Genomic DNA, 23,444 nt, shown 5'->3' on the forward strand with positions numbered 1-23,444 from the left:
CTGCTGTTTGAAGCTGGTGTGCAAAACCGAAAGTAAAAGACGCAAAAAATGAAATTTAAGAACTGGAAGCATAAAAAATAGCGCACATATAACAGATCTACCCCCTTCTAGATGTGCTTCAGTGAGAATGACAGATCTATACCTTACATTTCTATGTGAATTTGTTCAGCTCGCCCAAAAGTTACATATTGCAGCTTTAACGGTATCTATTGGGCCAACAGTGTCAGTGGGCGGTAACCTGTGGTGGAACTGGGCCAATAGCGTGTCAGGGTTGGGTAGAGTGGGCTCCGTCTCAGGGGGGAGAAGATGCGTCCATGGTGGTCTCCAGCGTCTGTCGTAGACCAATCACATTCTCCAACAGGGTCTCCAATGAATCCTCCTCCTTGCACAGCTTCTACACACACACACCAGTTACTTCCACTACTTCCGTCAGGAGATCTGTACTTACATTTATAATCATTACTATGCACAAAGTGTGTGTGTGTGTACCGTGATGTGTTTCTCTAGTGTGTTTAGAGGGTGTGTGTCAGTCTCCTCCCACTGCAGCAGAGCCTTCATCTCTGAGCCAGTCAGAGCCACAGACCTTGGGGCGGGACCAGCCCGGACTCTTCCCTCCACTCTCCTCCCCACAGCAACCCTGGGTATGAGAACAGAGAGAGTGACAGAGACAGATTAATGATATACGGGCGGACCGGCCTTCACATCGGCAGATAATGGTTGACCATGTTAATAATGGTTGATCATGTTGATATGGACTTGCTTGGGGTTCTACCAGAGGGTCAGTGTTGAGGATCTGTCGTAGGAAGTCCAGCAGAGCAGAGAGGAGTTCAGCAGAGTCTTTCCTGAAGGAGAACACCTGTCTCTTCAACAGAGCACACACACTGGCACTGTGCTTCTTCAGAGCCCTAAAAACACACATCTCTAAAGTTGAATTCGGTGTTCCACAGGGTTCAGTGCTTTAACCCCTACTATTGTCTATATACACATGCTACACTTGCATTGATCTAAACTCCTGGCAGTGAGGAGTGTGTGTGTACCCTTTGAGGTGGTAGAGTCCATAGTCATGTTCTGTGAGGAACATGAGTGTTCTGAGACAGGTGAGGAGCAGAGCGGCACTGCTCTCTCCGTTCCCAAAACCTCCAGCAGAGAGTTGCACACTGATGAGATCATTTCCCGTCCTGGCAGGGCATTGGCCAGTTGCTCGGCCTCTGACACACACCCCTCGGCTGGGTGGGGCACCACCAGAGAGATGTCCTAACACACACACACACACACACACACAGCAGAGTTAACCCAATGAGTCCCACCGTTTACAAAAACATTTGTAGAGTCAGAATGATTTGAGATGCTTGGCAAAAGCTGACTCTCACGTAACATGTTTCGTCTCTATGATTCTCATAAACTACACAAGAGTCATTAGAAGGGGTTCTTCTACATAGAAGACCATAGTAAATCTCAGGACATAGTGTCTATAACACTGTAAGGGGTTCTTCTACATAGAAGACCATAGTAAATCCCAGGACATAACACTGTAAGGGGTTCTTCTACATAGAAGACCATAGTAAATCCCAGGACATAACACTGTAAGGGGTTATTCTACATAGAAGACCATAGTAAATCCCAGGACATAACACTGTAAGGGGTTCTTCTACATAGAAGACCATAGTAAATCCCAGGACATAGTGTCTATAACACTGTAAGGGGTTCTTCTACATAGAAGACCATAGTAAATCCCAGGACATAGTGTCTATAACACTGTAAGGGGTCTTCTACATAGAAGACCATAGTAAATCCCAGGACATAGTGTCTATAACACTGTAAGGGGTTCTTCTACATAGAAGACCATAGTAAATCCCAGGACACAGTGTCTATAACACTGTAAGGGGTTCTTCTACATAGAAGACCATAGTAAATCCCAGGACATAGTGTCTATAACACTGTAAGGGGTTATTCTACATAGAAGACCATAGTAAATCCCAGGACATAGTGTCTATAACACTGTAAGGGGTTCTTCTACATAGAAGACCATAGTAAATCCCAGGACATAGTGTCTATAACACTGTAAGGGGTTATTCTACAGAGAAGACCATAGTAAATCCCAGGACATAACACTGTAAGGGGTCTTCTACATAGAAGACCATAGTAAATCCCAGGACATAGTGTCTATAACACTGTAAGGGGTCTTCTACATAGAAGACCATAGTAAATCCCAGGACATAGTGTCTATAACACTGTAAGGGGTTATTCTACATAGAAGACCATAGTAAATCCCAGGACATAACACTGTAAGGGGTTCTTCTACATAGAAGACCATAGTAAATCCCAGGACATAGTGTCTATAACACTGTAAGGGGTTCTTCTACCTAGAAGACCATAGTAAATCCCAGTACATAACACTAAGGGGTTATTCTACATAGAAGACCATAGTAAATCCCAGGACATAACACTAAGGGGTTATTCTACATAGAAGACCATAGTAAATCCCAGGACATAACACTAAGGGGTTATTCTACATAGAAGACCATAGTAAATCCCAGGACATAACACTGTAAGGGGTCTTCTACATAGAAGACCATAGTAAATCCCAGGACACAGTGTCTATAACACTGTAAGGGGTTATTCTACATAGAAGACCATAGTAAATCCCAGGACATAGTGTCTATAACACTGTAAGGGGTTCTTCTACAGAGAAGACCATAGTAAATCCCAGGACATAACACTGTAAGGGGTTATTCTACATAGAAGACCATAGTAAATCCCAGGACATAACACTGTAAGGGGTCTTCTACATAGAAGACCATAGTAAATCCCAGGACATAGTGTCTATAATACTGTAAGGGGTTCTTCTACATAGAAGACCATAGTAAATCCCAGGACATAGTGTCTATAACACTGTAAGGGGTTCTTCTACATAGAAGACCATAGTAAATCCCAGGACACAGTGTCTATAATACTGTAAGGGGTTCTTCTACATAGAAGACCATAGTAAATCCCAGGACATAACACTGTAAGGGGTTATTCTACATAGAAGACCATAGTAAATCCCAGGACATAAGACTGTAAGGGGTTATTCTACATAGAAGACCATAGTAAATCCCAGGACATAGTGTCTATAACACTGTAAGGGGTTCTTCTACATAGAAGACCATAGTAAATCCCAGGACATAGTGTCTATAATACTGTAAGGGGTTCTTCTACCTAGAAGACCATAGTAAATCCCAGGACATAGTGTCTATAACACTGTAAGGGGTTCTTCTACCTAGAAGACCATAGTAAATCCCAGGACATAACACTGTAAGGGGTTCTTCTACATAGAAGACCATAGTAAATCCCAGGACATAACACTGTAAGGGGTTCTTCTACATAGAAGACCATAGTAAATCCCAGGACATAACACTGTAAGGGGTCTTCTACATAGAAGACCATAGTAAATCCCAGGACATAACACTGTAAGGGGTCTTCTACATAGAAGACCATAGTAAATCCCAGGACATAGTGTCTATAACACTGTAAGGGGTTCTTCTACAGAGAAGACCATAGTAAATCCCAGGACATAACACTGTAAGGGGTCTTCTACATAGAAGACCATAGTAAATCCCAGGACATAACACTGTAAGGGGTTATTCTACATAGAAGACCATAGTAAATCCCAGGACATAACACTGTAAGGGGTTCTTCTACAGAGAAGACCATAGTAAATCCCAGGACATAGTGTCTATAACACTGTAAGGGGTTCTTCTACATAGAAGACCATAGTAAATCCCAGGACATAGTGTCTATAACACTGTAAGGGGTTCTTCTACATAGAAGACCATAGTAAATCCCAGGACATAACACTGTAAGGGGTCTTCTACATAGAAGACCATAGTAAATCCCAGGACATAACACTGTAAGGGGTTCTTCTACAGAGAAGACCATAGTAAATCCCAGGACATAGTGTCTATAATACTGTAAGGGGTTATTCTACATAGAAGACCATAGTAAATCCCAGGACATAGTGTCTATAACACTGTAAGGGGTTCTTCTACCTAGAAGACCATAGTAAATCCCAGGACATAGTGTCTATAACACTGTAAGGGGTTCTTCTACATAGAAGACCATAGTAAATCCCAGGACATAACACTGTAAGGGGTCTTCTACATAGAAGACCATAGTAAATCCCAGGACATAACACTGTAAGGGGTCTTCTACATAGAAGACCATAGTAAATCCCAGGACATAGTGTCTATAACACTGTAAGGGGTTCTTCTACCTAGAAGACCATAGTAAATCCCAGGACATAGTGTCTATAACACTGTAAGGGGTTCTTCTACAGAGAAGACCATAGTAAATCCCAGGACATAACACTGTAAGGGGTCTTCTACATAGAAGACCATAGTAAATCCCAGGACATAGTGTCTATAACACTGTAAGGGGTTCTTCTACATAGAAGACCATAGTAAATCCCAGGACATAGTGTCTATAACACTGTAAGGGGTTCTTCTACATAGAAGACCATAGTAAATCCCAGGACATAACACTAAGGGGTTATTCTACATAGAAGACCATAGTAAATCCCAGGACATAGTGTCTATAACACTGTGATAAGCTCACATAGTTGCTGTTATAAACTCTGGACAGTTGTCACTGACTAGTTAGATATTCATTTTCCAGTGAGCAAACCATTTCTGTACTTAGAGCATTCTTATAACTACATTTCTATTGGGTTTTTGCTCTGTCAATAAAACTCATGAATGCACCTGTTTATGTCAAATAGTTAGGTGTTCTACTTGTAGCCCTGGTTGTCCTGAAAAGAACATGGTAAAACACTTCATTGTGAGACTAAATATAACGGCTGGACATGCAGATAAATAAAAGTCAGATAAATGTCTTGGGACTGATGGGGTTAAACACCTTTCTCTATCCCTCTACCGCTCCCTCTTACCTGGCTCAGCCTAATCGACCCCCTGCTAGTCTGACACATAGTTCAGACTAAAGAGCATCCACAAAGACCTACATGTTTATGAACATAACACGCACCAATTCAGCCCATACCTCTCCATTGTTACCGCTGGAGGAAAAACATCAGCTAGTGGATGAAGTGCATTAGCTTCATACAATACCAGGTGCTTCGTGTGTTACCTGGTCACACAGTGACTGCAGGACAGTTCCCACCAGCTCTGCACAGTGCTGTTGTGGCAGGGCGTGGTCAGCAGCGGGAACCAATAGGGACAGTAGCAGGGGGAAGACATCAGCCAATGGCTCGTCTCCAGGGGCGGAGCCAGAGAGCAGGTGTAACGTTGCGATCTTACAGGCTCTCTGGGAAACCAGGGTGTCGAATAGAGAGAGTAGACGCAGGACCTGCCCCCAACCCGGACTCTTACCCTCAACACTGAAAAACACAACCACACATACCGAAATCAAAAACACAACCACGCATACCGAAATCAAAAACACAACCACACATACCGAAATCAAAAACACAACCACACATACCGAAATCAAAAACACAACCACGCATACCGAAATCAAAAACACAACCACACATACCGAAATCAAAAACACAACCACGCATACCGAAATCAAAAACACAACCACACATACCGAAATCAAAAACACAACCACGCATACCGAAATCAAAAACGCAACCACACATACCGAAATCAAAAACGCAACCACACATACCGAAATCAAAAACGCAACCGCACATACCGAAATCAAAAACGCAACCGCACATACCGAAATCAAAAACGCAACCACACATACCGAAATCAAAAACGCAACCACACATACCGAAATCAAAAACGCAACCGCACATACCGAAATCAAAAACGCAACCACACATACCGAAATCAAAAACACAACCACACATACCGAAATCAAAAACGCAACCGCACATACCGAAATCAAAAACACAACCACGCATACCGAAATCAAAAACGCAACCACGCATACCGAAATCAAAAACACAACCGCACATACCGAAATCAAAAACGCAACCACGCATACCGAAATCAAAAACACAACCGCACATACCGAAATCAAAAACACAACCGCACATACCGAAATCAAAAACACAACCGCACATACCGAAATCAAAAACACAACCGCGCATACCGAAATCAAAAACACAACCGCACATACCGAAATCAAAAACGCAACCGCACATACCGAAATCAAAAACGCAACCGCGCATACGAAATCAAAAACGCAACCGCAGCATACCGAAATCAAAAACACAACCGCACATACCGAAATCAAAAACACAACCGCACATACCGAAATCAAAACACAACCGCACATACCGAAATCAAAAACGCAACCGCACATACCGAAATCAAAAACACAACCGCACATACCGAAATCAAAAAACGCAACCGCACATACCGAAATCAAAAACACAACCGCACATACCGAAATCAAAAACACAACCGCACATACCGAAATCAAAAACACAACCGCACATACCGAAATCAAAAACACAACCGCACATACCGAAATCAAAAACGCAACCGCACATACCGAAATCAAAAACGCAACCAAGCATCCGAAATCAAAAACACAACCGCACATACCGAAATCAAAAACACAACCGCACATACCGAAATCAAAAACACAACCGCACATACCGAAATCAAAAACACAACCGCACATACCGAAATCAAAAACAAAAACATCAGAGAAGGTATCATGGTGGTTCTAATTTGGACGTGAAATAATATACAAGGCCAATTAGGGATTTATTTGGCTTGCCATCTTAGTACAAGAGGTGCATAAGGGTGTGTGTTTGCGATTGTCTTACGGCTGTAGTTCCCCAGCAGGAACTCCAGCAGGGTCTTCATGATGAGGGTCGCGGTGGGAGAGGAGAGGTCAGCCAGCTGGACACACACACGTCGCAGCATGGCCAGCAGCGGAGGACAGCTAGTTCCACACACACACCCGAGGGCATCTGCAAACACACCCCACTGCACCCGCAGGTGCATGCTCCACAACTTCCTGGTGTTCAACGCTACAGCCACGTCCTGGACAGAGATTACCTGGAGGGGGACCGGCACAACACACAACTAGAAATCTGTTTCCCTTCGGTTTGGATGTTTCCAACATGAAAGTCCTACTGCTTTCAATCCTCATGCATTGATTAGTTTGTTAAGTGTCAATCCGACGACCTCCAGACTGTTGCTGATGATGGCTGTAGCAACATGAGAAGCAGCAGGCGTGTGTGTGTACCTGCGTGCTCTGCATGGGCAGGGGAGTGGTAGCAGTTCAGACAGCAGGGTGAGGCCAGAGAAGAGTCCTTCTGGTGCTTTCAGTAGAGAGCCCAACACCTCCTTCAGCATCAGAGACCATGTGTTACTGAGCAGAGTTCTCCTCTGTGTGGGTCATCTACAGGGGAAATGATACCCAATTTATTACACGCAACACACACACACAACATTATGTTAAAGGTCAATCAGAAAAGAGCTCTCTACCTGTTCACTGACTCCCTGTGTGAAGGTGAGCAGCACATCTACGATGAGGGCCTGAACCTTGGTCTCCTCCCAGTCTAGACGTCCAGAGGACGGGGCTGAACACACCACCATGTGTAGCGTCACCAACGTGCTCGCCACACGCGTGTCCCTGAACTGGAAGGCCCCGCTGCGCAGCAGCTCTGTCAGCATGGTCCGCAGCAGCCTTAGCGTGTTAGCGCACACGCCAAGGATCATACAGCGCTGTGGGGTGGGTCCCATGTGTCCGTGCACACGCCAGGCAGGCAGCAGCACGCTACACAGCTTCTGGAGCACACAAACACACGTGTCCAAGCCCTCCCCAGAAAACAACTGCACCCCCGCTAGACTCCACTTCAGATCTCTCTGCTGAGCCTCTACGGCGGGAGGGGGACAGGCGATCTGGCAGAGGACCCTCAGAGCAGACATCAGTCCACTTCCCTCTAGAGTCAACACGTTCTGGACGTTCTACAGGGACACACACGGGACAGACAGGACAGAATGGGTTTTCTGTTAGTAATATGACCAATAATACACATGTACATACACTAAGTATTTTATTTACATCAGCCACACAGTGCATGCGGAAAGTATTCAGACCCCTTGACTTTTTCCACATTGTTACTTTACAGCCTTAATCTAAAATTGATTAAATTGTTTTTCCCCTCATCAATCTATGCACAATATGCCATAATGACAAAGCAAAAACACCTGTATTTTTTTTTAACATTGCAAATGTATAAAAAAAAGTACAAAAAAACTGAAAACAAATCACATAAGTATTCAGACCCTTTTTTTCAATACTTTTGTGGAAGCACCTTTGCAGAGATTACAGCCTCAAGTCTTCTTGGGTATGACACTACAAGCTTGGCACACCTGTATTTGGGGAGTTTCTCCCATTCTTCTCTGCAGATCCTCTCAAGCTCTGTCAGGTTGAATTGGGAGCGTCGTTGCACAGCTATTTTTAGGTCTCTCCAGACATGTTCGATCGGGCTCAATTCCGGGCTCTGCTGGGCCACTCAAGGACATTCAGAGACTTGTCCCGAAGCCATTCCTGTGTTGTCTTGGCTATATGCTTAGAGTCGTTGTCCTGTTGGAAGGTGAACCTTCTCCCCAGTCTGTGGTCCTGAGCGCTCTGGAGCAGGTTTTTATCAAGGATCTCTCTGTACTTTGCTCTGTTCATCTTTCCCTCGATCCTGACTAGTCTCCCAGTCCCTGCAGCTGAAAAACATCCCCACAGCATGATGCTGCCACCACCATGCTTCACAGTAGAGATGGTGCCAGATTTCCTCCAGACTTGACACTTGGCATTCAGGCCAAATAGTTCAATCTAGAGCAGAGAATCTTGTTTCTCATGGTCTGAGAGTCTTTAGGTGCCTTTTGGCAAACTACAAGCGGGCTGTCATGTGCCTTTTACTGAGGAGTGGCTTCCGTCTGGCCATTCTACCATAAAGAACTGATTGGTAGAGTGCTGCAGAGATGGTTGTTCTTCTGGAAGGTTCTCCCATTTCCACAGAGGAACTCTGGAGCTCTATCAGAGTGACCATCGGGTTCCTGGTCAACTCCCTGACCAAGGCCCTTCTTCCCCGATTGCTCAGCTTGGCCGGGAGGCTCTAGGAAAGTCTTGGTGGTTCCAAACTTCTTCCATTTAAGAATGATGGAGGCCACTGTGTTCTTGGGGACCTGCAATGCTGCAGAAATGTTTTGGTACCCTTCCCCAGAGCTGAGCCTCGACGCAATCCTGTCTTGGAGCTCTACAGACAGTTCCTTCGACCTCATGGCTTGGTTTTTGCTCTGACATGCACTGTCAACTGTGGGACCTTATATAGACAGGTGTGTGCCTTTTTCAAATCATGTCCAATCAATAGAATTTACCACAGGTGAACTCCAATCAAGTTGTAGAAACATCTCAAGGATGATCAATGGAAACAGGATGAATAAGAAGGTAACGTACATTATTTTTTTTTTAATTCAAGGGGTCTGAATACTTTCCCAAGACGCGCGCGCACGCTCTCCCTCCCTACAAGACCTGGGTCAGCCACTGTCACAACTATTTGCACTGTCACAACTATTTGCATGTACCGCAGGGCAGCTCTCTAAGCACTCTACTGTTTTCTTTTTTTACCAATGACCTGCCACTGGCATTACACAAAGCATGTGTGTCCATGTACGCTGATGATTAAACCGTATACGCATCAGCAACCACAGCTAATGAAGTCACTGAATCCCTTAACAAAGAGTTGCAGTCTGTTTTGGAGTGGGTGGCCAGTAATAAACTGGTCCTGAACATCTCTAAAACTAAGAGCATTGTATTTGGTACAAGTCATTCCCTAAGTTCTAGACCTCAGCTGAATCTGGTAATGAATGGTGTGGCTGTTGAACAAGTTGAGGAGACTAAATTACTTGGTGTTACCTTAAGATTGTAAACTGTCATGGTCAAAAGAAAGATGCTTTTTTGACACCACATTCCACAGGCTCTAGTTGTATCTTATCTTGATTATTGTCCAGTCATATGGTCAAGTGCTGCAAAGAAAGACCTAGTTAAGCTGCATCTGGCCCAGAACAGAGCAGCACGTCTTGCTCTTCATTGTAATCAGAGGTCTAACATTAACACTATGCATGAAAGTCTCTCTTGGCTAAGAGTTGAGGAAACACTGACTGCCACTTGTTTTCATAAGAAACAATGTGTTGGAAATTCAAAATTCTTTGCATAGTCAACTTACACAAAGCACTGACACATACACACACACATACACCCCCACCAGACATGCCACGAGGGGTCTTTTCACAGTCCCCAGGTCCAAAACAAATTCAAGGAAGTGTCCAGTATTATACAGAGCCATGACTGCATAGAACTCCCTTCCATCTTATATAGCACAAGTGAACCGCAAAGCTGGTTTAAAAAACAAATAAAGCAACACCTCATGGCACAAGGCCTCTCCCCCATGTGACCTACTTGTTGTGTATATGTACTGACATGTATGTGTAACCGCTCGATGGGCGCACACACACACACACACACACACACACACATTAATGTTTTTAAATAGTCAAGTCTTTAGTCTCAAATGTCTTTTTTGTTATGTGTCGTACCCCAGTTGGAACCCCAGTCAGACCCCAGTCGGGACCCAGTCAGACCCCAGTAAGACCCCAGTAAGACCCCAGTCGGAACCCCAGTAAGACCCCAGTCGGAACCCCAGTAAGACCCCAGTCGGAACCCCAGTCGGAACCCCAGTCGGGACCCCAGTCAGACCCCAGTAAGACCCCAGTAAGACCCCAGTCGGAACCCCAGTCGGAACCCCAGTAAGACCCCAGTCGGAACCCCAGTCAGACCCCAGTCGGGACCCCAGTCAGACCCCAGTTGGGACCCCAGTAAGACCCCAGTCGGAACCCCAGTCAGACCCCAGTCGGGACCCCAGTCGGGACCCCAGTCAGACCCCATTCGGGACCCCAGTCAGACCCCAGTCGGAACCCGAGTCAGACCCCAGTCGGAACCCCAGTCGGAACCCCAGTAAGACCCCAGTCGGACCCCAGTGAGACTAGCTGTCGCCATAGTTAAATAACGTTTATTGAAAAAGTATGGATTTCAGCTAACAAAGAAAGGAACGCAACTACAGAAGACAAACACAGGTACAAGTTAAGCGTTTCATAACTTTTTTAAATGTATTTAAGTATCGTGCGTGCGTGCGTGCGTGTGTAGGGAGCTGAAGGCCTGCAGCCAAGTCATCATTATGAAGGATTAAACAAACAGCAACAACAGGTTATCAGTCCTTGGGGACATGTAGTGTAACAGCTCACCTGTTTGATGTAGTCTATGAGGCTGGGGATGCTCCCCATCTCTAACTTCACCTTGTCCAGAGGTTCCAGCCACTGACTCAGCTCTGGAACACAACACCAACACTGAGAGGATCACTTAGTGTTGCAGTTCACCTTGCAAGGAATTCTGAATAGTAGTTTAACACGTTTTTTGGGGGTACTTTTCTCCCCAATTTCGTAATATCCAATTGATAGTAACAGTCTTGTCCCATCGCTGCAACTCCCCTGCGGACTCGGGAGAGGCGAAGGTTGAGAGCCATGTGTCCTCGAAACACGACCCGCCAAGCCGCACTGTTTCTTGAAACACAGCTCGCTTAACCCGGAAGCCAGCCGCACCAACATGTTGGAGGAAACACCGTCCAGCTGGCGACCGAAGTCAGCTTGCAGGCGCCCGAAGTCAGCTTGCAGGCGCCCGGCCCGCTACAAGGAGTCGCTAGAGCGCGATAGGACAAGGAAATCCCATCCGGCCAAACCCTTCCCTAACCCGGACGACGCTGGGCCAATTGTGCGTCGCCTCATGGGTCTCCCAGTCACGGCCGACTGGGACACAACCTGGGATGGAATCCGTCGATGCAGTGCCATAGACCGCTGCGCCACTCGGGAGGCCTTCAACACATTTCTAAGTGGTTATGGGTAGGGCTATGTCATTACAATGATAGAGTTGGGTGTAGAAGTATTTTAAGATGAAGGTTTAGGGACTACCAGTTCACCCACTGTTGATAAGGTTGTTTTGGCGTTATAGGTCAGAGGTTAGGGGTTAAGGTTGGATACCAGAAAATGAAGGAAAGCCGCACACTCTAAGAGCTCAGATGCAAAAATTTCATCACTAACGTTTCGACAGCGAAGCTGTCTTCATCAGGGTATCATCAAACACTGCGAGATGAGTCATTTATAAAGTGTCAAGAGACACACAGGTGTTTGTAATCATGGCCAAGTATGGCCTAATATCATTGGTTAACTCAAATATTTAAAAAATGGCATACAAAGAACATACAAAAGACAAACAAATGGATAGCATACGATCATAGCATTTGTAGTCTAAAATGTATCTAACAAACAATTACAATGGCAAAATCACAATTATCACAAGAATGGTTTAAGATAGAAGTCTATGTTGAGACCGAAGGGAGCAAGGGTCTTTAAATTAAAGATCCAGGCAGCCTCTCGTTTTAACAATAAATTATCAAGGTCACCCCCTCTCCTCGGGAGGGTGACATGTTCGATACCAATATAAGCAGAGGCGAAATCGGATGGTTTGCTTCCAAAAAGTGGGCCGCAACTGGGTAAGTTAAGTTTTTGCACCTAATGGTGCTACGATGCTCTGAGATACGTACTTTTAATTCACGCTTTGTTTTACCCACATAATTTTTACCACAAGGACAAGTTATAAGATAAATAACTGCCTTAGTGGAACACGTAATAACACCTTTAATTGGGATAGATTTCCCTGTTTGGGGGTGTTTGAGAGGATCTACATTTATAAGTGCCATTGCATTGAGCACAGCCATTACACTTGTAATTTCCATCCAGTATGGGCGCAAATAGGCGTTGTTCAGGAATATCTTGGGGTGGTAAATCAGAGTGTACCAATTGGTCTCTGAGATTGGTACACTCTGATTTACCACCCCAAGATATTCCTGAACAACGCCTATTTGCGCCCATACTGGATGGAAACTACAAGTGTAATGGCTGTGCTCAATGCAATGGCACTTATAAATGTAGATCCTTCAAACACCCCAAACAGGGAAATCTATCCCAATTAAAGGTGTTATTACGTGTTCCACTAAGGCAGTTATTTATCTTATAACTTGTCCTTGTGGTAAAAATTATGTGGGTAAAACAAAGCGTGAATTAAAAGTACGTATCTCAGAGCATCGTAGCACCATTAGGTGCAAAACAACTTACCCAGTTGCGCCCACTTTTGGAAGCAAACCATCCGATTTCGTCTATGCTATATTGGTATCGGCATGTCACCCTCCCGAGGAGAGGGGTGACCTGATAATTTATTGTTAAAACGAGAGGCTGCCTGGATCTTTAACTTTAAAGACCCTTGCTCCCTTCGGTCTCAACATAGACTTCTATCTTAAACCATTCTTGTGATAATTGTGATTTTGCCATTGTAATTGTTTGTTAGATACATTTTGGACTACAAATGCTATGATCGTATGCTATCCATTTGTTTGTCTTTTGTATGTTCTTTGTATGCCATTTTTTTAATATTTGAGTTAACTAATGATATTAGGCCATACTTGGCCATGATTACAAAACACCTGTGTGTCTCTTGACACTTTATAAATGACTCATCTCGCAGTGTTTGATGATACCCTGATGAAGACAGCTTCGCTGTCGAAACGTTGGTGATTAAACTTTTGCATCTGAGCTCTTAGAGTGTGCGGTTCCTTTATTTTCTAGTGTTCTACTCCGCTAGCCAGCACCTCGCCTTTAAAGGTGTGCGTTTCTTTTTCTAAGGTTGGATACCAACCTGGCGTTGTTATAGTCAGGGGTCAGGAGCTACGCACCCTGTAGTTTAGCGTTGGTGTCATCAGCCTTGGCCAGGATGAGTAGAGGAGCAGCGTGTTGTTCCATCGCACGGAGATCACTGGAGTTCTGAACCACCATCAGCACCAGCATACACGCATAGTTATAGGTCACCGCCTTCCGGGCCTTGGCCTCCCCGTGTCCGTCCTTGCTGTGGTGCTGCAGCAGCGTAACCAGACAGGAGAGGTTGTTCTCCAGGCTGAAGACGTGGGCCACAGCGCTCCTCCCAGTCTGTGTGAAGGTGATGAGGTAGAGGGCATGGAGCATGCTCAGTACCTCCGCACTGTCCCCCTCCTCTAGCCCCACCCCTCCCTCCCCGCCGGCAGTCACGTGACTCATCAGCTCAGACACGCTCTGGAGGGCATGCAGCGCCTGCATCAGCCACACCCCCAAACCCTCTTCACCCAATCCGGGGCCCGAGAACCCGCCGTCGCCCCCAGTGACCATAGGCTCCTCTCCCTCAACCTCGGCGACGGTTGCTAGGAGGCGGAGCAGCAGGTTGGTAGGCGTGGGCTGGGCCAGCATGAAAAGCAGTCCTGATTGGGTGAGAGACAGAAAGTGCAGGACTTCCCTGACGGCGTGAGTGACACCTGTATGCCCCGCCGCCACCGCTGCTGACAACGCCACCGCCGAGCTCTCCAGGAAGTGACATGCATGCATGTACCTGTGGGGTGTGGGGGAGAGTTATTAGTACAAATTACTGTGTGTGTGTGAGTGTGAGTGTGAGTGTGAGTGTGCGTGAGTGAGTGAGTGAGTGAGTGAGTGAGTGAGTGAGTGAGTGAGTGAGTGAGTGAGTGAGTGAGTGAGTGAGTGAGTGAGTGAGTGAGTGAGTGTGTGTGTGAGTGTGTGAGTGTGTGTTGTACCTACCTGTACAGTGTAGGGTAGGGGTCGTCTCTCTCCTGTGGACCAGTAATACGTGCGGTTGTAGGGAAGGCCTTTCCAGGGGGCTGGACCATGGTGTGGGGGGCGGTCTCTAGAAGGTGATGTAACTCTTCTAGAACCCCAGCCAACCTATCCAGCTCAGCCTCGCTGACAGGGGAGGGGCCTAATGATGTCTCCTCCTCCATGGCTATGTCAGGCTCCTCCCCCTCATCCTGAAATATAACACTGATCATTTTTATATACTGATATACTGTAGTAATTATATGGACAGTAGAGCCTCAGTCATAGAAACCCCAGAGTTCCACACTGAACTGGGAACTGGTTATGAAATGGGAAACTTTATCAGACCCAAATGACTGTTCTTAAAACGCAGATCTCCAGTCAGTGTGTGCTTACCTGCAGAGGCTCGCTCCAGGCTGCCGCTGTCCTCTGCAGGTCAGTCATAACCTCATAGGCGTGGCCTTTCTGCAGAATGGCGTTGCCCGCGGTTACCACCCGCACGGTTTCCTCCCCCAGGAACAGCTGCACCAACCGCTGCGGCACACACACACACACACACACACACACACACACACACACACACACACACACACACACACACACACACACACACACACACACACACACACACACACAGTTAGAAACACACGCAGCCTCTCTATTATAAGGTCTTCATGTGTACCGTATGTCTATGGCCCCTCTCACCTGGTATCCACTCCTCTCCATCTCCCCCTCCTGTAGGAAGGCCTCCACACCAGCAGGGGCACTGGTCAGAGCATCCAGAGCCCTCAGGATACACAGCTTCAACGTGGACGACACATGGTCCACCTGGAGCAGCTCTAGTAGGAGCTCCAGGGCTCCCTCGTGCAGCAGCGCAGTGAGGCCCTGTGGGCACTCGGCCAAGCAGGAAGCCAGCTTAGCTCCAGCTTTCAGCTGCCTGAGGTTTAGAGCAATGGGTTGGGTCAGAGCTATCTCCATACTAAGACCCTGGAGAGCCCATTGGACCAGAGCTCCAATAGGCTCCTCCCATTCCCCCCTGTCCAATCAGAAAACCCAGCCCTCTAGCGAGCAGCCCTGATGCCTGCTCTAGGGCCGTGACCCAGCGGGAGTCACGGTCCTCTCCTATCCCAGCCAGGAGCTCTCTCATCTGGGCAACAACCTCAGCCTCTGCCCCTTCTCCACCTCCAGGCCCCTGTGGACCAACACACACAGCCCCCCTAGCCCTCTCCAGCTGGGAGTCGAAGCGGGTCTTGTAGGGAGGGGTGAAGTAGAGCAGTGGGCGTAGCTCTCTTTCGTAGGGGTCGTACTGGACTGGGGGCACAGAGGCCAGGTCTTCAGGGGTGTAGTCAATGTCAAAACTGGGCAGCTTAAAACTCCCATTGTCCAAGTCATCCTCATCACTACTGATCTGCTCATAACCATCATCACCTGGAGGAGGAGGGAGGGAGGGTGAGTGAAGGAGAAATATTGTAAAACAACAAAAACAAACACAGAAAAGAAAAGACCTCACAACACTCACATAAGTGCTAAAACATGAAGAACATGATGAAATGACAGTTCACTCAACCAAGAGTTAAGAATGAGAGAGAATCACAGCACACAGGCACAGTTAGTTTGTCATGCAAGGGGATCTGATACTACAGCAGCAACAGCAATGGCTCTAAGCCTTATGATTACAACTGGTTAGGCTGGTTGGAATGGCACTGAGCAGGGTTAGGGTTGAGGGGTCTGAGCAGGGTGTAGGGTTAGGGTTGAGGGGTCTGAGCAGGGTGTAGGGTTAGGGTTGAGGGGTCTGAACAGGGTGTAGGGTTGAGGGGTCTGAACAGGGTGTAGGGGTTGAGGGGTCTGAACAGGGTGTAGGGTTGAGGGGTCTGAGCAGGGTGTAGGGTTGAGGGGTCTGAGCAGGGTGTAGGGTTAGGGTTGAGGGGTCTGAACAGGGTGTAGAGTTAGGGTTGAGGGGTCTGAACAGGGTGTAGGGTTGAGGGGTCTGAACAGGGTGTAGGGTTGAGGGGTCTGAGCAGGGTGTAGGGTTGAGGGGTCTGAGCAGGGTGTAGGGTTGAGGGGTCTGAACAGGGTGTAGGGTTAGGGTTGAGGGGTCTGAGCAGGGTCTAGGGTTGAGGGGTCTGAACAGGGTGTAGGGTTGAGGGGTCTGAACAGGGTGTAGGGTTGAGGGGTCTGAGCAGGGTGTAGGGTTGAGGGGTCTGAACAGGGTGTAGGGTTGAGGGGTCTGAGCAGGGTGTAGGGTTAGGGTTGAGGGGTCTGAACAGGGTGTAGGGGTTGAGGGGTCTGAGCAGGGTGTAGGGTTGAGGGGTCTGAGCAGGGTGTAGGGTTGAGGGGTCTGAACAGGGTGTAGGGTTGAGGGGTCTGAACAGGGTGTAGGGTTGAGGGGTCTGAGCAGGGTGTAGGGGTTGAGGGGTCTGAGCAGGGTGTAGGGTTGAGGGGTCTGAACAGGGTGTAGGGTTAGGGTTGAGGGGGTCTGAGCAGGGTCTAGGGTTGAGGGGTCTGAACAGGGTGTAGGGGTTGAGGGGTCTGAACAGGGGTGTAGGGGTTGAGGGGTCTGAACTGGGTGTAGGGTTAGGGTTGAGGGGTCTGAGCAGGGTTAGGGTTGAGGGGTCTGAACAGGGTGTAGGGGTTGAGGGGTCTGAACAGGGTGTAGGGTTGAGGGGTCTGAACAGGGTGTAGGGTTGAGGGGTCTGAACAGGGTGTAGGGGTTGAGGGGTCTGAGCAGGGTGTAGGGTTGAGGGGTCTGAACAGGGTGTAGGGTTGAGGGGTCTGAACAGGGTGTAGGGGTTGAGGGGTCTGAACAGGGTGTAGGGGTTGAGGGGTCTGAACAGGGTGTAGGGTTGAGGGGTCTGAGCAGGGTGTAGGGTTGAGGGGTCTGAACAGGGTGTAGGGTTGAGGGGTCTGAACAGAGTGTAGGGTTAGGGTTGAGGGGTCTGAGCAGGGTGTAGGGTTGAGGGGTCTGAGCAGGGTGTAGGGTTGAGGGGTCTGAGCAGGGTGTAGGGTTAGGGTTGAGGGGTCTGAGCAGGGTGTAGGGTTGAGGGGTCTGAACAGGGTGTAGGGTTGAGGGGTCTGAACAGGGTGTAGGGTTAGGGTTGAGGGGTCTGAGCAGGGTCTAGGGTTGAGGGGTCTGAGCAGGGTGTAGGGTTGAGGGGTCTGAACAGGGTGTAGGGGTTGAGGGGTCTGAACAGGGTGTAGGGTTGAGGGGTCTGAACAGGGTGTAGGGTTAGGGTTGAGGGGTCTGAGCAGGGTCTAGGGTTGAGGGGTCTGAGCAGGGTGTAGGGGTTGAGGGGTCTGAACAGGGTGTAGGGGTTGAGGGGTCTGAACAGGGTGTAGGGTTGAGGGGTCTGAACAGGGTGTAGGGTTGAGGGGTCTGAACAGGGTGTAGGGTTGAGGGGTCTGAGCAGGTTGTAGGGTTGAGGGGTCTGAACAGGGTGTAGGGTTGAGGGGTCTGAGCAGGGTGTAGGGTTAGGGTTGAGGGGTCTGAGCAGGGTGTAGGGGTTGAGGGGTCTGAGCAGGGTGTAGGGTTGAGGGGTCTGAGCAGGGTGTAGGGTTAGGGTTGAGGTGTCTGAGCAGGGTGTAGGGTTAGGGTTGAGGGGTCTGAGCAGGGTGTAGGGTTAGGGTTGAGGGGTCTGAGCAGGGTGTAGGGTTAGGGTTGAGGGGTCTGAACAGGGTGTAGGGTTGAGGGGTCTGAACAGGGTGTAGGGTTGAGGGGTCTGAACAGGGTGTAGGGTTGAGGGGTCTGAACAGGGTGTAGGGTTGAGGGGTCTGAGCAGGTTGTAGGGTTGAGGGGTCTGAACAGGGTGTAGGGTTGAGGGGTCTGAGCAGGGTGTAGGGTTAGGGTTGAGGGGTCTGAGCAGGGTGTAGGGGTTGAGGGGTCTGAGCAGGGTGTAGGGGTTAGGGTTGAGGTGTCTGAGCAGGGTGTAGGGTTAGGGTTGAGGGGTCTGAGCAGGGTGTAGGGTTAGGGTTGAGGGGTCTGAGCAGGGGTGTAGGGTTGAGGGGTCTGAGCAGCATGCCAGAGCACACACACACTGTCTGAGCCCCCTACCTTCCTCCATCTCTTCCTCCTCCTCACCCTCATCCTCCTCCTCTTCCTCCTCCTCATCCTCAGGGGCGCTACACTCCGTCCGTGCATCGTCCTCTTCTTCCGGCTCTTCCTCCTCTTCCTCCTCCCCCTCTTCCTCAGGCTCGGCGTCTGAGTAGGGTTCGTCTGCAGGCAGTGAGCTGCGCTCAGGTGAGACGGGCTCCAGGTAGTCCTCCCCTCTTTCAGTCGGCTCCGCCTTGGCCACTCCAACTGAGACAGTCACCATGGACACCACAGTCGGTTATCACGGCAACCAAAGAGGGCATCAGGTATACACGGATACAAGCTGGAACAAATACATGGAAACGTTTCTTTTGGCAAGGTTAGCTAGTTGAATATACAGTATGAAATCTGTCCCTGTGAGATGAACATAGAGACGCAGAGAAGTGTGTGTGTGTGTTACCGGTCACTGGGACCGGCTCCTCATCATCATCATCTGGTGGGGCGGTCCAGGAGGGGTGCGGGGGGCCTCTGGGTGCTGGTCTGGGAGGACTGCCATTATGCTGCTCCTCCTTATCCCACTCTGAGACACACATAGTTTAGTCCACCTTGTGTTTTCCTTTTGCCATGGAAAATATGATAGTATTGTGATAGTGGTATCCTGGCAACCCTAGTATGAGTCTTTACCCACCTTGTTTGATGATCCTCTTGAGGCCAGTCTGTTGTTGGGGGGGTGGGGGAGGGGAGGTGGGGGAGAGTCCCGGTCGTGACCATGTGACCTTTCTGCTGTACCGTACACCGCCACCGTCAGACTGGTGTACCATCCACGCAGCACCAGACCATCTGTGTTCACCTACACAACACACACACACACCATTACAAACACACAGCGACACACACAACACCATTCACCTGTAGAGAGAACAGTGACCTTCTACAGAGAGAGGGGGGAGGAGTCTTTACCTTTCCATTGGGCCTGAAAACGATGGACTTGTTTTCGTCATATTCAAAACTGTAAGGACGAGCCAGCGAGAGAAAGAGAGACAGAATTATTACATTTCCATTAGTAGTGGAGCAGGCTACAGTAGAGGTGCTGATGTACTGCAAGTTCTCTCTCAGGTGAACAACAACGGCCTGTGAGTGCTTGACTAACATTAGGTTGTGCCTGTGTTCTCTGTTGGAATGCTCGATGTGGCATTCTGGGTTCTACAGTCTGTTGTGTGTGATTCAGCAGGTGCAGCAACAGGGCTAAGTTTCTGGCGACCCGTCTCAGAGTGAACAAGGACTAAGACAGTCGTCACAGATCGGTCTCTGCCCTGACAGGTTCTACAGGTGAGACTTGAGCTCTCAAATACTTTTATAGACACATTCTGGGAAGTGAAAAAAAGGGAGGGGCGGGAGAGAGAAATAGACAGATACTGGGAGGGCAGGAGCGACAGAGAGACAGAGGAAGAGGTAGAGAGAGAGGGATACAGACAGAGAGAAACAGAGGAAGAGAGAGATACAGACAGAGAGAGGAAGGGGTAGAGAGAGAGGAATACAGACAGAGAGAGAGAGATGGAGAGAGGGATACAGACAGAGAGAGAGAGATGGAGAGAGGGATACAGACAGAGAGAAACAGAGGAAGAGAGAGATACAGACAGAGAGAGGAAGGGGTAGAGAGAGAGGGATACAGACAGAGAGAGAGAGAGATAGAGAGAGAGGAATACAGACAGAGAGAGAGAGAGATAGAGAGAGAGGAATACAGACAGAGAGAGAGAGATGGAGAGAGGGATACAGACAGAGAGAGAGAGATGGAGAGAGGGATACAGACAGAGAGAAACAGAGGAAGAGAGAGATACAGACAGAGAGAGGAAGGGGTAGAGAGAGAGGGATACAGACAGAGAGAGAGAGAGATAGAGAGAGAGGAATACAGACAGAGAGAGAGAGAGATAGAGAGAGAGGAATACAGACAGAGAGAGAGAGATGGAGAGAGGGATACAGACAGAGAGAGAGAGATGGAGAGAGGGATACAGACAGAGAGAGAGAGATGGAGAGAGAGGGATACAGACAGAGAGAGAGAGATGGAGAAAGAGGGATACAGACAGCAAGAGAGAGGTAGAGAAAGAAGGATACAGACACAGAGAGAGGTAGAGAAAGAGGGATACAGACAGAGGGATACAGACAGAGGAAGCGGTAGAGAGAAAGGGATACAGAGAGAGACAGAAGTAGAGAGAGAGAGATACAGACAGAGAGAGACAGAGGTAGAGAAAGAGGGATACAGACAGAGAGAGACAGAAGTAGAGAGAGAGGGATACAGACAGAGAGAGAGGTAGAGAAAGAGGGATACAGACAGAGGGATACAGACAGAGGAAGCGGTAGAGAGAAAGGGATACAGAGAGAGACAGAAGTAGAGAGAGAGAGATACAGACAGAGAGAGACAGAGGTAGAGAAAGAGGGATACAGACAGAGAGAGAGGTAGAGAAAGAAGGATACAGACAGAGAGAGAGGTAGAGAAAGAGGGATACAGACAGAGAGTAGTAGAGGTATATTCGAGAACCACTCTTTGGAAACAAGTGCTTTAAATTAATACTTTTAAGTGCTATCCTCTGGGTCCACATTGTACATTTCTGTTGTATATGTATTTTACACAAATACATTCAATTCAAATAGAATGTACAAAGTGTTACTGACCTTCCCAGTCTGTGGAAGCAGGCGCTGCTGGGTTTAGTGAGGTTGTTGAAGAAAAGCTCCAGCTGGAAGGAATGAGGCGATGTCTCCCTGGAAACACAGACAGGAACAGGATATGACATCACCACTCAGCCCCCCTTTCAGCCACATGAGAGATCCCATCTGTCCGGTTACGATTACCTCACAAATCACCCAACTACCCCGGTGAGAATGAGGCCAAACTGAACATTACAGCTCTGGGGCCTCATTTATCAATATTGCGTAGAAACTTCTATAAAATACTTCTTACGAACGGAATTTAGAATGTTGGTACACATTGATAAATCACACTTTTTCTACCAATCCTACGAGCTTCATGCGTACACCGGTAGGAGATAATCGTTGATAAATACCAAATGTTCTCAGCCTCAGTGCTCGTGCACGACCTTGGCTATTTGCATTTTGAAACGCCCCAATTAATCATACATGGTCAAAATCATCCCTTTAAAGCCCGTGGGGAATATACCACACCATACCAGGACATACAATGTTGCAACCAAAGAAAGCTAAGAAAATAGGAGGTGCTGGTATCAGAGACTGAGTACAACCAAAAGGTTTTATTTGTCTCTCAGTTGTGGCTTGACCAGTAAAACCATTAAGACAATGAGTTGCTTTAGCAATGGCAAATCTAATTCAAATGAGTAGACTACAGTCAGGAATAAGCCATCCATCCTCAACAGCTCCTTCCTGTAGGCGTATAGGCCTTCATTGGCCACCACATTCAGCAGTGTCTTCTGTCCATCACATAAATGATCACCTGCACATTAAGGGGAAGCCTTTTCTGTTCACATAGTTCAACTCGTTTTGGGATGGTGCTTTTATGGCTATGTGGGTGCCGTTCTATTGCTCCATTCGTATTTGGGAACCCATTGATGGCAAAGAAACCCCTCTTGACTTCAGCCTGTTGGGTGACGGTGTAAGGAAATTGTACGTTACAGTTTGATTGCATCCAAAACACTGTCTCATCGAAGCTGTGAGATGCCGATCGGCAAGCTCCCGATGCCAAAAACCTGAGGGTGGACAGCACTTGGATGTGCAACCGGAATGGCATGCGGTTGCCTTTTTAAAGTAAGTCTTAAGTCCTCACAAAAATCCTAAAAGATTGGCTCATCAGATATAATTTCCCAAAACCAATCGGTACTTTCTGAGCAAGATCATACTACACTGTTGGAGCAACGAACACAAGCATTTCACTACACCTGCAGTAACATCTGTTAAATGTGTAAAATTTGATCAACCTCTCATTTCATTTCCCATTATCTCAAGTCTTTTATCATATTTCAACAATGGTTTCACTTTCACACGTGCCTCTAACTTTGGGATCCCGAGTGGCGCAGCGGTCTAAGGCACTGCATCTCAGTGCAAGAGGCATCACTACAGTCCCTGGTTCGAATCCAGGCTGTATCACATCCTGCCGTGAATTGGGCATCCCATAGGGTGGCGCACAATTGGCCCAGCATCGTCTGGGTTTGGCCGGGGGTAGGCCGCTATTGTAAATAATGATTTGTCTTAACTGACTTGCCTAGTTAAATAAAGGTTAAACTAAAAAATTAACAAATGACAGTACTTTATGTGAATGATTATAGTAACAAATGCACTGGTGGTGAAATGATATGCCTGTCAAGATATATTGCATGAATTCACAATGGAAATACAATGACATGGAAAAATGATTGAATTATTACTCCATCACAATTCCTCAGACATTTTCAACATACACACTGCTCAAAAAATAAAGGGAACACTAAAATAACACATCCTAGATCTGAATGAATGAAATAATCTTATTAAATACTTTTTTTCTTTACATAGTTGAATGTGCGGACAAACAAAAATCACACAAAAATAATCAAGCAAATCCAATTTATCAACCTTCCCATGGAGGTCTGGATTTGGAGTCACACTCAAAATTAAAGTGGAAAACCACACTACAGGCTGATCAACTTTGATGTAATGTCCTTAAAACAAGTCAAAATGGGGCTCAGTAGTGCGTGGCCTCACGTGCCTGTGAC

General features: G+C 47.5%; 1 pseudogene; it reads right to left on the bottom strand.

Moving 5' to 3' along the window:
- Window positions 1–265: 265 nt before the first annotated feature.
- On the bottom strand, window positions 266–21,672 carry LOC123731942 (protein virilizer homolog; annotated as a pseudogene).
- Window positions 21,673–23,444: the final 1,772 nt, after the last annotated feature.

The sequence above is a fragment of the Salmo salar genome, unplaced genomic scaffold, assembly GCF_905237065.1.
Source record: "Salmo salar unplaced genomic scaffold, Ssal_v3.1, whole genome shotgun sequence".
NCBI classification, from domain to species: Eukaryota; Metazoa; Chordata; class Actinopteri; order Salmoniformes; family Salmonidae; genus Salmo; species Salmo salar.